The sequence below is a fragment of the Aotus nancymaae genome, unplaced genomic scaffold (genome assembly GCF_030222135.1).
Source record: "Aotus nancymaae isolate 86718 unplaced genomic scaffold, 86718_ANA_hifiasm-v0.15.2.pri h1tg000077l, whole genome shotgun sequence".
NCBI classification, from domain to species: domain Eukaryota; kingdom Metazoa; phylum Chordata; class Mammalia; order Primates; family Aotidae; genus Aotus; species Aotus nancymaae.
Genome location: NW_026988492.1, coordinates 8,683,505 through 8,702,111, shown reverse-complemented (window position 1 = coordinate 8,702,111; position 18,607 = coordinate 8,683,505). Strand labels below are relative to the sequence as shown.

General features: G+C 40.0%; 1 protein-coding gene across 1 annotated transcript in view; it reads left to right on the top strand.

Moving 5' to 3' along the window:
* Positions 1-7: 7 nt before the first annotated feature.
* The window catches only part of LOC105715735 (amyloid beta A4 precursor protein-binding family B member 1-interacting protein), a 121,889-nt gene continuing 103,289 nt past the window's right edge, over positions 8-18,607 (top strand). The window contains exons 1-2 of the mRNA XM_021664952.2: positions 8-118; positions 314-491. The gene's annotated coding sequence lies outside the window, so the exon portion shown is untranslated. The remainder of the gene's footprint in view (positions 119-313; positions 492-18,607) is intronic.

Here is an 18,607-nt window from a genome sequence, read left to right as displayed (position 1 = left end):
TCTCTGTCTGGTGGAACCATCGCTTGGCCCCAAGTCCCTTAGTCCCCCATGCGTTGAGGCTGCAAAATGGGTCGATTCGCCAGGAGACGTTCCTGAGAGAAGGGCGCGCACGGCACAGGTAGGGGAGGGACAAGAGAGAAAGGCGCAACGTTTCCCAGAATTTAAAAAGAAAAAAAAATATATTTTCAAGGTGGCTGTGTAGCGGGGGCGGGATAGGGAGAAGATTAGGCGCAGACTGGATGATTTAGAGAAAGCAGCCCCTAACTCTGAGTCCTTTACGCATACGTCTGTCTGTTCCTCTGTCTCTAACTAGGGGCCCTCCTTGCACCTCAAAGCAAAGCAGCTCGGATAGCGCCACACGTCTGCGCGCTGCGTGGGAAGGGCAGGGCTGACAGCACTTCCTCCCCGGGGCAGCGACCTGGAGCCCGGGTGCGGCCGTGTGCACCGCGCATCGCTTTCCCGTCCCCGCGGCGCCCCGCAAAGCCGTCGAGGTAAGTGGCGCCCCCAGTCTCCGGAGCCCTGTGAGCGCCAGCCCGGGACCCTCGATGCTGTCACGGGCCGGTGCGTCAAGCCCATCTGGTCGGATGCCGGGTGCAGCTCCAGGCGCTGGCCTCATGAACGCGCGCCCCCTGCGTGGCCCTCGAGCGCAATGGGTACTCAGGGTCCCCTCCGCCGATCTCCACACTGGACCTGGCTCGTGAGGGTGGGAGTCTGGGGGCTTGGGGTTCGAGCTTGCCTTTCCCCAAGCTGTTGCATCAGATTTGACCTATTTCCTGCCCAGGAAATTGCTACAAGGTCAAACGGGGAACTGGTATGAGCCCTCGCGCGTCCAGAAGGTCAGCAGGTCCGGGAGCCCCAATCTACCCGAATGTGGATGGATTCTTGAGGGGCCTTTTCAGGCACTGTAGATTAAATACCAGTCGCGTGAGGATTTGAATGTGGCTTGCAGTCTGATGCTTCTTAGACTGTTTCCTTCCTCTAAAACTTTTGGACAACTCTTTCTTCTTTTTAAAAATAACTTTTTTCCCCCGAATTATTCTTTTTTATTTTAAAATACCTTAAAGATAGACTTGGACACCAGGCACAAGTTTCATAATTTGGCTTGAAACAGAGGTCCAGAGGGCCTTTTACAGCATGGTGGAAACTAACTAGGGTGTCCTAATGTCTCCAAGAACCTCTGCGCGGGTGTCCCGCCAAAGACCTAGCCCAGTGTACCTCTTACTTTCCTCCTAGGAAGGTATTTCCTAGCGTTCATACTCCTGTGGAACGTGAAATGTATTTCCTAAAGCCACTCAGGGCTTAGCGGTTCAAAAACAACTTTTAATGTGCTCCTTAACAAGGCAGAGTACTAGAGTAAAGTAACAAAAGAAAAAGGCACGTGTGTTGATTATGCCCCCGGAAGGTTTTTTTCCAGTGGCATACGTGGTTTAAACAAAGGTGCCGGTACTATTCATTTAAAAATCTGGGTCTCCAGACAGAAATTTCAGAAAGGAAGTTTATCCTTTTTCATAAACCTAGAGCAGCGATTTTCCCTCTGGCCTCACTGGAATACTAGGTGGTACATGGGCCAGGACTATGATGCTGGCTGGCAAAATTAGCAAGGATCTGCTGAGAAAAACTTTGTAACGTCTTCTAATGATATTTCCTGTCTGCTCAACGTGTGTTGTGAAAAGTCTATAAGAAATTTAACATCATCCTTAAACTATTAATGTGTGTCCATAAACTATTAATAATTACTTAAACTATTAATCCTTAAACTATTAAAAATTACTAATATTTGTGTCTTTTCTCAGCACTTGGGAGGCATGGGTTCTGGCTCTTCTATCTGCCCCCAGCTAGATAAGGATGTTCTTGATTAACTTGCATAACTTCTCCCTGGACTTCAGATAACATCAGTAAAGTGAGATGATTGGACTACATTATGTCTGTCCTTGAGAGAGCAATTGAGGAGTTGCTATTATTCTTTGAATTAGTCCCAACTGGAATACTGGAAAATTAGAATTGCTGATCATGAATGCTTTAAAGTGGAGAAAATAATCATAATCATGATAACAGATTTTCTTATATTCTGAAATATCAACATCTTTGAGGTCTTTTGTTTCTGAGAAGTTCCTGTAAAAGCACAGTCAGTATCTGGTCTATATGTAAAAAGGCAAATTTCCATCCTATTTGAAAACTGAGAGAAGAAAGAACCCAAACTCGAACAAGTCAATATTATATTTTGTAGTCCTTCAATCGCTGTTTCTCAAGAAATATAACTTTGTAATATGAATTAGTTTATGGCGTTAGTTACTTTAAATCTTAAACACAGTTTTTACTAGGTTTTATAGTCTCTATTACATTTTTTCTATTTTTATATCCTAAGAATGTTCACCAGTTACCCACTATTGATTGACCTTTCTTCACTCATCAATGAAAGTTTTAAATATTTCCAGATTATTATTAGAATGAGCTACTTATAAAGTTCATTGCCATAAATGTCTATGTTTGATATGTCTCTTTGGATTTTCTTTTAGCCATCTTACTTTTAGAGAGCATTATTATTTTCATTTACTTCTAATTCTCTTCAATTTTATTTTAATTATTTTTATTCCTAAAACTTTTTAGTGAGTCCACAAATCTTATAATAAATTGTCTGCATTCCGTAGCCTATTGGATCACAATATTTACAATTTTATAGGACCCCATGAGTTTATTTTATGGGGACTAGAGTGATGTTAGGAATTCTCACCTCAAAATAGAACAATTTTTATTAATATAACTGATATTTTCTCAGTATGAAAGTGTACGTATATGTTTTATATCACTACTGTTATCTAAGAGGCAAGTCACTTAAACCTCAAGCATTTATTATAGATTCAGGTACATAATAAATGCCAGATTTTAAGGTATAAAGTTGCTATGCTGGATGCATAGGGTTTTTTATATGTATTACAGTCTTAATTGTCATGGGAAACATGACTTTTAGAGAAAACTGCTAGATATCTGGAACAGTAATCACTAGAGTTCTCTTGAAAAGCGAGAACTGTCGTATGAAGGAATGCCATTACATTTATACCCAGTGTAACAGACTAGATAGTACATGCAGCGTGGCAGGGCAGGCCCTGAGGACAGCTTTGGAGGACTACAGGATGTGACCTGCCACCACTGCATCATCCTTTCCTAGCCAAATTCTGGCCCCAAAATTTGGACTCCAAAGATGTTGGCTAAATGTGGAGAATGTATTAATTTCACTTGAGTGGTACCATGAAAATATCACAAGCCCCTGAGATCCCATTGGCTCCACTGGTCCCAAACTTCAGGCATGAGCAAGCAAAGAGGTAACACCACTCCAAGGCATCACACATTCTCATTATTCTACATATTCTGGAGCTTGATTCCATGACTCAGTTTCCAAACATTTCCTGAGCATTGACCATGAACTTGAATCATTAAGAATCATAAGAGCTATTTTCTTTCTTCTCTGTCAACTCAGTTTTCTCTTTGATCATCACATGGTAATAGTAAATAATAATAATTATAATGGTTACTTATAAATACTACCGGGCCTTGTAGTAACTAATTTAGATATGTCATCTTGTTAATCCTCACATCAAGATGAAAGCACGGAGAGGTTAAGAAACTTACACAGGAAGTAAGAAACAGAGCTGTTGTTTGAACTGGACCATTTTGATAGTAGCATCCTTGAAAAAACATGGAGCCTTTCCTCAATGAGTTTATAGTCTAGAAGAGGAGATGTGACTAGGCAGTTAGAATTCCATGTGTAACCAGACTTGTGTGCTGTATGTAGGGCTATATATCGGGGTCCCTACAACCAACCAGGGTCAAGGGAGAAGGAGGAATAGAAGGAAACCAAGCCAAGAACTTGTCGTATTATTGTGGGAAGACAAGACATTATAATCAACTTCGTAGTTATTATCTTTACATGTGTCTTGAAAAAAGAATCTGCTTTGTCAGCCATCTTGTGTTTTCATTTTTGTGTTTATTATATTCTAATCCCACATGATAGCTGGCTAGGTTGATTAAATCAACAAAGCAGCGAGTTTAATTTTTTTTTTCAATTCTGCTGGGGATCTTTTCGATTTGGTCTCATATCACAGAATCCTCAGTGAGATGGCTGTGGGCTGGGATGGGGGATAAACGCTAAATCACACAGCAATTATGCTTCTGCAAACCTACCGAAAGGTTTGCATCCAAAGAGCTGCATCATATCAAGCTGGAGAAAAATAAAAATTGATATTAGAACAAGTGAATTATGACTAGATTTGTTTCTTCCTTCACTTTTTATGAAATGTTTCATATATACAAAAGATGATGTATATATGTAAATCACGACAAATAATAATAAAGGCAACATCTGGATACCTATCACCCAGCTTGAGAAGTAGAATATTTACCAAGGCATTTCCTGGTATCTTTTCAATAACATTTCCTCATTTCCCAGCTAGATGTGATCATTATTCTGAATGTACTAATTTGAGAAAAGCATTTAGGAAGCATGTATATACATTTGTAAAGGATGGTGTCAAACTGGGGATTAGAGAACACTGGCATGGCAAACTGGAGTTAGGTTCCCAAACGACTCTGAGTGTTCTGTTCACTAAAGACAGCTTACTTTCATTGAATAGCACAAAAACAGCATGTATTAGAAATAATTAAGAGTAAGTACCACAGAAATTGTGCTATCTTAGACACTGATAAAATGACCAAGAATCATCGGTAAAGAACTCTGATTTTTAAGTCAAATAAAGAATTTGTGGCCGGGCACAGTGGCTCATACCTGTAATCCCAGCACTTTGGGAGGCCAAGGCAAGCAGATCACCTGAGGTCAGGAGTTCGAAACTAGCCTGATCAACATGGTGAAACTCTGTCTCTACTAAAATACAAAAAATTAGCTGGGTGTGGTGGCTCATGCCTGTAATCCCAGCTACTCAGGAGGCTGAGTCAGGAGAATCGCTTGAACCCAGCAGGTGGAGCTCAAAGTGAGCTGAGATTGTGCCACTGCACTCCAGCCTGGGCAACAAGAGCAAAACTCTGCCTAAAAAAAGAGAATATGTAACTTATATGAAGAAAAATAAGGGAGGCAAAAAAATATATAGAATATATAACTTAGGAATTGCCAGTTTTTCCATATTACTAGATCTCTACTTTATTTACTTATTCATTCATTTATTCATTCATTCATTCATTTATTCATTCATTTTTGAGACAGGGTCCAGGCTGGAGTGCAGTAGCACGATTAAGGCTTACTGCAGCCTCAACCTCCTGGGCTCAAGCAATCCTCCTGCCTCAGCCTCCTGTGTAGCTGAGATTGCAGGTGTGCATCACCATGCTCAACTAATTAAAAAAAAAATTTTGTAGAGACAGGGTCTCATTTTGTTACCCAGGCTGGTCTTGACCTCCTGGGCTCAAGCAGTCTTTCCACTTCGGGCTCTCAAAGTGTTGGGATCACAGATGTGAGCCACTTCACCCAGCCTGATCTCCACTTTAAAACAATTCCATCATTTTCAGTCAAAAATGTTTGCTAAGCACTATTATAGATACAAGGAATGTCAGTGAACAAAAGAGACAAAGATCTCTGCATTTGTGGAGTTTATAGTTCTGGTGGGCAATACAGATGATAATAAGCATAATAAATAAGTAAACAATATAGGTATTCATAAGTGAAAAGTACTATTTTTTTAAAAAAGACAAGCTTTAAACAAGGTGAAGTTGCAGTATGCAATAAGGTGGTCAGGCTGGGCCTCACTGAGAGGATTTCAGCAAAGGTTTGCAAGAGACAACCAAGTGACTATCTGGGGGAACAGTGTTCCAAGCACAGGGAACAGTGGAGGCTGTAGGGCCGAGACATGCCTGTGGATTTGAGAAGGAACAAGAAGGCCTCTGTAGTTAGAGGTAAATGAGCAAGGGAGAGAGAAATAGATACGGTTGGAGAAGTATGAGAAGGGCGGGGAGATAGCAGATCACATGGGGTTTCCAGAGGCCGTTGTAAAACTTTACCTTTCATGCTGAGTGAAATGCAGGGGCCTTCACAGGATTCTGAGAAGGAGAATAACATAATCTGACTTAAGGCTCACTCTGACTGCTTGAGAATAAACCCAGGGGAGTGGGGTGAAAGCAGGGAATCTATGACAAAGCGATGGGATTCTGCATATATTTTGAAAGAAGAGCCAACAGGATTTCCTGACAGAAGGGATGTAGGGTGTTTGAGAAAGAGGAGTCAAGGATGACTTTAAAGTTTGTGGCCTAAACAGCTGGAAGGATGAAATTGTCATCAACTAAAGTAAGCAGGTTGGAGGGGAGATGATTACAAGTTCAATTTTGGATATAGATATGAAGTATCAATGGGGAATGCTGATGTGTTTATTATAGATAAGGGTAAGGGCAGGGTAAGTAACTAGTTGGGAAGATACTGTAATTGATCCTATTTTATAAATTAGAAATGACAAGGGAGTTAGGAAATTTGCTCAAGTCTACATAGTTTAAGAAACGGACATAAAGTCTTTGCAATCCTAAAACCTTTAATTATTCTTTCAAAACTTGGTGAAGAGGTTGACCAGAAATCTTTATTAGGTAACTAAAATAAGAAATAGTTAATCAGCAATATTCTACCTCCATAATAATCAAAACAATAGAAATTATTTTTGAGAAATGGAAAGCAAGAAATGAATACTTAAAAGCCCCATCCATAAATTCTTTTTTAAATTGTTTTTAATAGAGATGGGGTCTTGCTATGTTGCCCAGGTTGATCTCAAACTCCTGGGCTCAAGTGATCCTCCTGCTTCAGCCTCCCAAAGGGCTGGGATTACAGGCAGAAGCCACCATGCCTGACCAGATAAATGCTTAACCCATGATGTGGACATTATGGAATACAAGGCTTCCGTCACCGTGCAGTTTAAAAACAAGGTTCTGAGGGAGAGAGGACAGAGACCTTTCCCACAAAGAAGTTTTTGTGCCCGGAGGTTTAAAATGTTTATATTTTCAAAATCGAAACCAGATTTGGAAGACAGGAAAGTTTCCCCCTTACACAGCTGGATTTCAAATGGATTCAAGTGTTAAAACAGGACTAAAAATTCTCTAGAAACTGTTGAAGAATGTTGGTTAAGATATTTGGAAAGCTGAAAGTGATTAGGAAGTAACTACTAACAGAGATCGAGATAACTGACATTTCATTTATCATAGTTATTAACTGGTATCAAGCCAGTGTAATAATGAAGTAGTAATATTTAGTAGAATGCTGCTAAAAGCTTTTCATTACACCTAGTAGACCGTGTTTTCCACAAGACAAGTTCAGTCTTTCAAATGTGCTTTTAGGATTTCATCTCAAAAAGAAAAGAACAAATTAGTTATGTGGGGGCAGAAGCAGGGAATCCCACAGAATCTTTTTCAGGTGATTTCACATCATATTATAGTGTATTATCCCAATTAGATTACTGATTACGTAAATTTACCTAAGGCCACTGTTTTTATAGCATTAACAAACTCCTGCATCTCTGCTGATCACATACCGTTCACAAGCGACAGTTAGGGCTGTGAACTGATTAGGTTTTGGATGCAGTATTGTTTTCCCTTTACGATAATGACTTCCTTCTGAATAAATTTCATAAAAGGTATGGCTTAGCAAACCAAGACAATTTCTTCATGTGTTTACTCATTCTGTGCCATTATATTTCCCCTGTTGTAAGCAACACACAGAAATGAAGCTGCTTAGGCCATGAATGTGGGTAAGTGCAGTGCACTATGGTGAAAAGTTGGCCATGAGACCACTGCAGAATGCCCAGGCTAAAATGAACAGTACTCACTGTTCCACAAGACTGGGTTTAGAGAGTGGGCTGCAGTACTGAAACATACACTTCAGCTGAATCAGACTCTGCTCAATGTCATATAATTGGAACTTTTTTTTTCCGGTTTCACCACGCCTACCACATGCCAGTGTAGGGGGCATGTGTAGCTAAAATAGGATAAGATATGGCCCCTTGCTCAGCGTGGTTGCTCACACCTATAGTCTCAGCTACTTGGGAGGCTGAGGTAGGAGGATTGCTTGAGCCCAGTCACTTGAGGCTGCAGTGAGCTATGATCAGGCCATGCACTCCAGCTTGGGTGACAGAGCAAGACCTGTCGATCAATCGATAGATAGATAGATAGACAGAAAAATAGATATGGTCCCTACCCTCAAGACGCTTTCAGTCTAGCGGGAGGAGTAAGCATGTAAAAAAATACATTACAATGCAGAATGCGCAGCGTTTGATACAGAAATAATATGGCGCCAACAGTGATTACAGGGCAGTTGTTATGTGGGGATGATCAAGAGGTGCTTTGAAGGAGAAAAGTATTTCTGGGTGGCCAAAAGGAAGAAAGTTACGCCAGGCACCAGAGGTGTAAAACACTTTAGCAGTGTTGGAGCATAAAATGCAGTGGGAAAGGAAATGGGGAGAATCTAATGTACCACAGAATGAGTAATATTCAGATTACATTCATATGATATGGTTCCCACAACCCAGCATATTCGAGTCAAATACTGAGGCACTTGCAATAATAGAACTGTAGCACTCTAGACCAGAGCTGTTCAGTAGAAATACAATGCAAATTACATGTAAAACTTTAAATTTCCTGGGCGCCACGCTGGAAACAGTAAAAAATAACCATGACTTTCTTTCTTTCTTTTGAGGCAGGGCCTCACTCTGTCACCCAGGCAAGAGTACAGTAGCATGATCACAGCCACTCCCACCTCAGTTTTTGATTTTTTTGGAAAAATTAGATCTCACTGTGTTGCCCAGGCTGGTCTTGAACTCTTGGGCTCAAGCAGTCCTTCCACCTCAGCCTCCAGAAGTGCTGGGATTATGCATATAAGCCACTGTGCCCAACTGTGATGTTAATTTTAATCACTTATTTTATTAAATGATATATCCAAAAATGATAATAGCACTCTGGATCAAATTATCATTTTGGGATATTTCATTTAATAAAATAAATTATTAAAATGTGAATTATTTGAAATTACATTAAATTTAATGTTTAAAATTATATTTAACAGTAAAAACAACCAAGTGATATTATTTACTAAAAATTAAAAATCTATTACTTAATTTTGATATAATAGAAATTATATTACATTTACGTAATAGTAAAATTTTTTTTTAATTTTTTAAAGTTTTGTAGAGATGAGGGTCTTGCCATGTTGCCCAGGCTGGTCTCAAATTTCTGGCCTCAAGTGATTCTCCCACTTCCGCCTCCCAAAGCACTGGGATCGCAGGCATGACCCACTGAATCCTGCCAGTAATAGTAACATTAATGAGCTATTTTATTCCGCCTTTTAATACTAAGTCTGGCAAGTCCGGTTTGTTTATACACTTCCAGCACATCTCAGTTCAGACTAGCCACAATTAAAGTGCTAAATGGCCACATGTGGCTAGTGGCTGAATTGGACAGCGCAGATCGAGATAAATTCACAAATATTGCATCCTATACTATGTATTGACGAGGCAGCTGAAAGGAGGACATTAGGTGAGTTCTGAAGTATTCAGAATTTTTTAGGGAAAAGAAAGGTAAAAACCTGTCCCTACAACCTGATTTTAATTCATCTTTAAACCTACACCCCAAATGCATTATTTGCCCTCTAGTAACAAAAACAATCTCAAATTGTCATTTGCTTGCTTTCCTTTTTATCCTCCTTCTCCCCAACCCCCATCACCTTATATATATTATGGATTCTGCCTAAAAGTAAGAAGGACTGAAAAAGAACTGGAAACAAATGGCGAAGAGGAGGCCCTAAACCCACATCCGGCAAAATGTGATCTGTTGCCCTAGGCAACCACAGTGGTCAACTCTTCTGTTTTCTTTTTTTTTTTTTCTTTTGCTTCCACCTGCTAGTTCACAAGCATAACACACTCTCATTGGCAGCAACTCTCTTTGTGGCGGTGCTCAGCTCCAAAAATACACTTCCCTTTCAGGGGAGAGCAGTAGTGCTAAGATTTGGAAAATGGATTGTAGATGCCTAGGGTATGACTTAAAAAGACTCAAAGAGATTTCAGTGCAGTTTTTCCCTTGTTAAGAATGGTAACAAATCCCTGCTCTAGAAACTATACTTACAGATGTCCTCCAGTGGCTTAGTCTTTTAAAAGTATGCCTGACCTACAAAGAAAAACGGAAGCCTAACTCAGTCTCCAGGTGCATGAAAATGCAACAGACAGAAGTAACCGTCCCTTGTGGACTCGTGTGTGTGTGTGCACGTGTGCACGTGTGTGTGAAAGAGAGAGAGAATAAATGATTAACACTTTTTTCCACTGCTGGTTTTAGAGGGAAAACACAATAATAAAGATGATGATGATGATGATGATGATGGTAATGATGATAGAAATAATAACTGATACTAAACACTTTATATGCACCAAACATCATAATGGATACATTACAGGCACTAACTACCTCATCCCTATGGAGCAGGAACTGTTGTTTTGGGGTGTGTGTGTGTGTGTGTGTGTGTGTGTATGTGTACCTTTAGTTTCTTTCTAAATTCCAGTTGAATAGAAATATTGGCATTTGTTTCAATGGGGTATCATCTTGATTGACTAGAAGTGTTTCAGTTATGAAATCATTACTGCCAATGTGATTCCATATTCTCCAACATGGTTGTCAAACTTTCTCATCAGAACTCACTCAAAGGTGTTTGAAGGCCACACACTGTGGTTTATACCTGTAAATGCAACACTTTGGGAGGCTGAGGCAGGAGGATCACTTGATCCCATGAGTTGGAGACCAGCTTGGGCAATATAATGAGACCCTGTCTCTACAAAAAAATTAAAAAGTTAGCCAGGCATGGTGGCATTCTCCTGTGGTCCCAGCTACTTGGGAGGCTGAAGCAGGAGGATCAATTGAGCCCAGGAAGTCAAGGCTGCAGTGAGCCATGATCATGCCACTACACTCCAACCTGGTGACAAAGCAAGACCCTGTCTTTAAAAAAAAAAAAGTGCCTGAAAATCAGCAACATCCTGTCAGAAACAGTAGTAAAGAAAGTAAAAATATGAAGAATGGTTTACAGCTTCTCACAGAAGGGTCTAAGGGGGCAAAGGGGGTTTTGTTAAACTCTGGACTGTTTTACAGTGGATCAAATATGGGCATTGGAATTGGCATTAGGTTTATTGGAAGGCTTATACATACTTAGCCATTAAATGAGTCTGTACATGCAAAACAGAATAATGCCTGGCATGTAGTATGCACTCAAAAATCAAATATCTTGTTTCAAACATTTAGAACAAAACAAAATTTAATCCCCGCTAGGAGTTACCCTTGAAAACAACTCAAGTATTATCTCCTTGTATTTGAACATTTGAAATAAGACTTTGTTATTCACATGCCTGTAAAGGCATGAAACATTGTAGATTAAACACAATTTGAGTCACCATATTTTAGTCAAATAGCCCCATAGGTAGATGATAAGAGTATACACTAATATTTCTATTCTTTTCTTTATTCTTCTACTTCTCTTTGTTAAGCAGTTTTGGACAATTACTCTTTGTGGAACACTCCACCAATGGCCGTGGAAATCTAGCAAATGTAAAGTTGTTCCCTGCTCCCTGACCTCCTAGAATTCAGATTTTTTTTTTTTGGAAACTGAGTCTCACTCTGTCACCCAGGCTGGAGGGCAGTGGTGCGATCTCAGCTCAGCTGCAACCTCCGCCTCTCAGGTTCAAGTGATTCTCATGCCTCAGCCTCTCGAGTGGCTGGGACTGCAGGCATGCACCACTACAGCCAGTTAATTTTTGTATTTTTAGTAGAGACGAGGTTTCACCATACTGGTCAGGCTGTTCTCGAATTCCTGATCTCAGGTGATCTACCTGCCTCGTCCTCCCAAAGTTCTGAGATTACAGGCCTGAACGACCATGCCTGGCCTAGAACTCAGATTCTGTTTGAAGCAATGAGATGCAGGTGTGTGAAAAGTATTGTCTATTATAGATTGACAAAATATGCAGGACGATGAGAGACATTAATTATTTCTAAGGAAAGAGAAATTGTAAGAAATGAAAGGGGCGGTTTATTTTAAATAATCTTGTGCAATTAAACTGACATGGAAGGCAGGAAGGAAAGAAAACAGGTTAGGAATCACGTTAGAATTGCCTTTGTTTTACTTTAGTTTTTGATAGAGATGGGGTCTCGCTATGTTGCCCAAGCTGGTCTCAAATTCCTGGGCTCAAGTAATCCTCTCGATTCAGCTTTCCAAAGCACTGAGATTACAGGCATGAGCCACTGTGCCCAGTCTAGAGTTGCTTCCTAATTAAGAATGTATTAATAGTGGATTGAAGCATTTCTCTCAGCCTTCAGAAGGAACTCTGTGCTTTACTTAAGATCTGATGTAACACAGAGGCACCTTGGATTTTGTAAAAGATGCATTCTTCTTTTGTCATTTGGACGTCCAGAATCACACCTGTGGCCAAATTCAGACACTCTTGAGATTCTATTCTGTTTTTTCTTCTCTTGTCTTATAGCCGTAAATTACCTTAAGTTGTTTTTTTTTCATGAGATGTGGAACAAATAACTAATAAACACTACAAGAAAGACATTTATTTTCACTGCATCTAAGTTTTCTCAGTTGTAAAATGAAATGCTTGGATTAAGTTAAACTGACCTTACATTCCTAGTTCTCATGTTTTAAGATTATATGCATGAAGACAGGATTGTCTATGAATGAAGGCTATCTTCAGTCAATCCTCAAAAGCAGTAGACATGGAGACTTCCTGTATAAGAGTATAAATAACAGTAACTTGACTTAAAACCATTGAATGAAGTCAGTATATTAGATCTCAATTGTCAACACTTTCTCTCAAAACAAGGCATTTATTTGGTTTTAAGGATGATTAGAACATATAAATGTACAAATAAATAAAAGCCTTTTTGTGCTGTATATGGCGGCACACATGAAGACTTTTAAAATAATCAACAATTTTTAAGGTTGTATTGATTATATCAAACACATATTCTTAGAGAAAAAAATGTGTGTTTGTTCCTTCCCTAAAAACAAAACTTTTAAGAAGGTGTTCTGGTCTCATCCAATTATCTAAAGTAGGAATTGTTTTCATTGTACAGACGAGGAAACTAAGCCAACAGAAAGGTTAAATGACTTGCCCAAGGTCATCCAGCAGCTCACTATAATTACGAGTACATAGTGTGTGTCACACATTCGAATGAAAATACAAGATTCCGTGCCTGAACTGTGTGGTATGAAAGATGGGCATGCAATAAATTATACTAGATGTGGACATGTAGACACCATCACAAACATATTAGCAAGGAAGCCACCAATTCCCACCTCTTCATAATCACAATTCATGTTTTCAGAAGACAGTGTAGCATGGTGATTGCAAACATGACCTTCAGAATTAGACCTGGTCATAGTCCAGCTCCACCACTCACTGGCTATGTGACCTCATGCAAATTATCTAATTCCTCTAGGCCTGATTTTTGTAACCTATAAAATTGAAATCATGTCACTACCTCATAGAATTGCTTTGAGAATTAAATGAGATACTATAGATGTCTGACCTGTAGTAGTTGTTCCATATTTAGAACTCCTATTTCTTTTAATTTTTATGTATTTAGGGGGTACAAGGGTAGATTTCCTACATGCGTATATTTCATGCTGGTGCAGTCTGTGCTTTTAGTGAACCCATCACCTGAACAGTGAACACTGTACCCAATAGGTAATTTTCCAATCCTCCCACATTTTGTAGTCTCCAATATCTATTTTTCCACTCTGTATGGCCATATGTACCCATTGTTTAGCTTCCACTTTTAAGTGAGAACATGCAGTATTTGATTTTCTGTTTCTGAGTATAACTCCTACTATTCTTATTTTAAAGTGGGTGCTAGTTATGTATTAATATGAGCTAGCATATATTGCTTTGTAAGCGCCAGTGGCGGTGCTGTGCCAGTACTAAGAGAGTTGAGGTATAAATATTGCTCCTGTAATGTAGTTAAAGAGATTAAAAAATATTTATAAAGAGATAAACAGTCATAAAGCCGGTCATAACTGTCCAAGTCACAATTCTGACACTGCCAGAATGGACCTGTGGGTCTTGAGTTGACTTTGTGTAGTGGGTATGACTTACCTGAGTGGAGAAATAGCACAGAGATAATGCCAATGGTGTGTTTAGAGGAGGAGAAATAAACTCCTTCACTGTAAGCCAAGGTTTGATGAGAAGAAGATGGAGATGAACTTGGAGTGGTGTACTGGGCATGGATGTGGATGAGCCCATCCTGCAAGATGTTTGCTCTGGGCTGGGAGACATGAGGACAGCCTGCATACACAGTGACAGTGACGGTGGGACAGGGCTTTCCTGACAAGTCCCGGCTCCTCAACTAGACACACTGGCCTTCCTCCTCCATCCACTCCTTCATCTCCTACTTGCCTTTCTCTGATGACATCGACTTGCCAGATTTGGTGTTTGTCCGCTCTGGACGTAGAATGCTCAGATATCCTACTGAGCTGGCCATGGAGACCACTAGTGTTCCTCTGGGCCATAGCACAGACTCTAGCCCTCCTGAAAAAGGCCTCAAGGGACAGTTGCCCCTGGTGGATATTGGGCACAAGAAAAGATGCTCAGTATCATTAGTCATAAAGGAAATGTCAATCAATACCACAATGAGTACAACCACTATGGAGAACAATTTGACGGTTCCTCAAAAAACTAAAAATAGATCTACTATGTGATCCAGCAACCCCATGGCTGGGTATATACCCAAAAGGAAGGAAATCAGTATATTGGAGATATCTGCACTCCTGTGTTTGTTGCAGCACTGTTCACAAGATTTGTAAACAACCCAAGTTCCATCCTCAGGTGAATGGGTAAAGAAAATATGGCACCTATACACCATGGAGTACTATTCAGCCATGAAAAAGAATGTTATCTTGTCATTTGCCACATGGATGGAACTGGAGGTCATTATAAGTCAAATAAACGAGGCACAGAATGACAAACATGGCATGTTCTCACTTATTTGTGGGATCTAAATATCAAAACAGCCCAGAGCAGTGGCTCATGCCTGTAATCCCAGCACTTTGGGAGGCCGAGGTGGGTGAATCACTTGAGGTCAGGAGTTCGAGACCAGCCTGGCCAATGTGGCAAAAGCTCTTCTCTACTATAAGTATGAAAATTAGCTAGGTGTGGCGGTGGGTGCCTGTCATCTAGCTAATTGGGAGGCTGAGGCAGGAGAATTGCTTGAACCCAGGGGGCAGAGATTGCAGGATTGCAAGACTTTATTCTGGCTGTTCAGGGACCTGATGGGACAAGGAGCTGAGATTGTGCCACTGCACTCTAGCCTGGGTGACAGAGTGAGACTCCATCTCAAAAAAAAATAAATAAAAACAATTGATCTCATGGAGATAGAGAGCAGAAGGATGGTTACCAGAGGCTGGGAAGGGTAGTTGGTTGGGGTGGGGGAGATGTGGGGTAGTCAATGGGTCCAAAAATCCTAGAAAGAATGAATAAGACCTAGTATTTGCTAGCACAATAGCGTGACTATAGTCAATAATAATATAATTGTACATTTTAAAATAACACAAAGGGTATAATTGGATTGTTTGTAACACAAAGACTAAATGCTGGAGGGGATGGATATCCCATTCTCCATGATGCAATTATTATGCATTGCAGGCCTGTATCAAAACATCTCATGTATCCCATACATATATACACGTATGTACCCACCAAAATTAAAAATTAAAAACAAACACAGTGAGATATCACCTCACACCTATTAGCATGTCTATAATCCAAAAGACAGACAATAACAGTTATTGATGAGAATGTGGAGAAATCGGGAGGGCTTTGAATGGCTCTCCACAATTTGACAATACATTATGAAGCAATGAGGGAACGATTTCATTTTTGACGCTGTCTCTGCTGCAGGCGGTCAGAGGCTGTCTCTGCTGCAGGACTGTATTCTGGAGGGTCAGGAACCTGATGGGACAGGATGCTGAATGGTGATGGGTAGTTCTGATTTTTGCCAAGAGGCAAATGAGAGAGATGCCAAGAAAAACAGTACATGATATTGCTCCACTGATTTAAATATAAATATGGGCCATGGAGTTAAGTGCTGTGAGTCTATCATTAAAAAGCAAAAAGTGTTTGGGGATCTCACGTTAACTTAGTAAAATGACATGGTTACTGCCATGTGAAACACACATAAAATACATACACTTCCCAAAGTTGAATTTTACAGTATGTCTGCTGATTCAGCTGTTTACAGTTTTGGGGGATTTTTTTTTTTTTGGTTTGTGTATTTTTAAGGCAAAGATTCCATGCTAGGGTAATCAATAATCTCTCTATGGATTGACTCAATCCAAACCAGGTTTACTAGCATCTAGTTCTTTGAAGTAACAATCATAAAATGGCTCTAAATTTGTTTGGCTTGGTCTTGGGTTGTAGTACTATCACACTTACTGCTATAATTTCTTTTTATTTTATCATGGAGACATACAAACGTTTGTACAAATGACTCAGTCGACTGTTATCAGACCACAGAAGGAAAAAGAGCTGTTTTCCCCCTCTCTTTAGGCATTAAAAATAAAAACCCTCTGCTCTCGGGCCGGGCGCGGTGGCTCACGCCTATAATCCCAGCACTTTGGGAGGCCAAGGCGGGTGGATCACGAGGTCAAGAGATCGAGACCATCCTGGTCAACAAGGTGAAACCCCGTCTGTACTAAAAATACAAAAATTAGCTGGGTATGGTGGCGCGGGCCTGTAGTCCCAGCTGCTGGGGAGGCTGAGGTGGGAGAATTGCTTGAACTCAGGAGGCGGAGGTTGCGGTGAGCTGAGATCGTGCCATTGCACTCCAGCCTGGGTAACAAGAGCGAAACTCCATCTCAAAAAAAAAAAAAAAAAAAAAACCCTCTGCTCTCAATAGCATCTACTAAAAAATAATAACTAGTGAGACTCCATCTCATAAATAAATAATAATTCACATCATACACAAAAACTTAACTCAAAATTGATCATACACCTGAATGTAGCAGATAAAATTATTAAAATTATAAAACTCTTAGAAGAAAACATATGAGTAGATCTTCGTGAACTTGGGTGAAGCAATGTTTTCGTAGATAGAATACCAAATGCAAAATCAACAAAAGAAAAATAGATAAATTGGACTACATTCAAACTTACAACTTTTGTACTACAAAAAATGCCATCAAGAAAGTATAAAGACAATACATAAAATGGGGCGGAAATTTGAAATCATATATCTGACAAGGGCTGGTAGCCAGAATATTTAAAGAACTCTTACAACATGATAATAAAAAAGACATACAATCCATTTAGAACTAGGGAAAAAAATCTGAGCTGACATTTCTCCAAAGAAGATACAGACGTGACCAATAAGCCCATGGAGAGATGCTCAACCTCATTAGTCATAAAGGAAATGCCGGTCAAAACCACAGTGATGTACCACTTCTTGCCCATTAGCATGGTTGTAATGAAAGCAAGAGGCAATAACAGGTATTGATGAGGATGTGGAGAAACTGGAACCTTCATATACTGCTGGATGAATGTAAAACAGGCCACAGCTTTGGAAAGTTAAGTACTTACAGAGTTACCATATAACCCAGCAGTTGCCCTCTTAGAAGTCCCAAGAGAAATTGAAACATACATCCACACAAAAATGTCAACACAATTGTTCATAGCAGCATAATTTGTATTAGCTGAAAAAAATGGAAACAACCCAAATGTCCATCAACTAATAAAAAGAAACAAAGTACCGGCACATATTACAGTTTGGATTGAACTTTGAACACATTATGTTAAGTGAAAGAAGCCAGACACAAAAGACCACATTAATGTATCATCCCATTGACAGGAAATGTCCAGAACAGGCAGCTTTATAGAGAGAAGAAAGTAGAATAAGGGCTGCTTAGGGATGGGAAGGGGAGGAGTGAGTGGGTAAGGGGTTCCTTTTATGGGAGAAGAAAATGTTCTAAACTTAGAACGTGGTGATGGTTGCACAGCCCTGTGAATATGCCAAAACCATGGATGATACACTTTAAATAGGTGAATTGTTTCATTTCACCTGCATTCAAGGAGCTGCTCTATCCACTGGGAAAATGAGAGGATGCATTAGGTGCAATTTGTGCTCTGGGTTCAGTACATTAAGTGAAAACCTTTGGTGTGCCTGGGAATTATAGAGAAAATAGCAGTGATAGCAGTGGAGTAGGTTTTAGGGGAGAACAGGATGGACATCTGAAAGATGAGGTTGGAGAGGTTGGTGCGAGTTGGACTATGGAAAAATTTAAAAGCCACCTTATGGACTTTATATTAAATCTTATGGGCAGTAGAGAGCCACTGAAAAGTTTTGCTACTTGAAAGAATATGAACAGAACTGGGTCTTAGGAAGAAAATTCTGGTGGCATTATAGACGCTGATTTAAGACTGTGACTTGCATCTGTAGTCCTAGCTACTCAGGAGGCTGAAGTAGGAGGATGGCTTTTGTCCAGGAGGTCGAGACTGCGGTGAGCCGTGATCATGACACTGCACTTCAGCTTGGGTGACAAAGCAAGACCCTGTCTCAAAAAAAAAAAAAAAAAAAGGAGAGACTGTCTGAGCCCGTGTAGGCATATGAA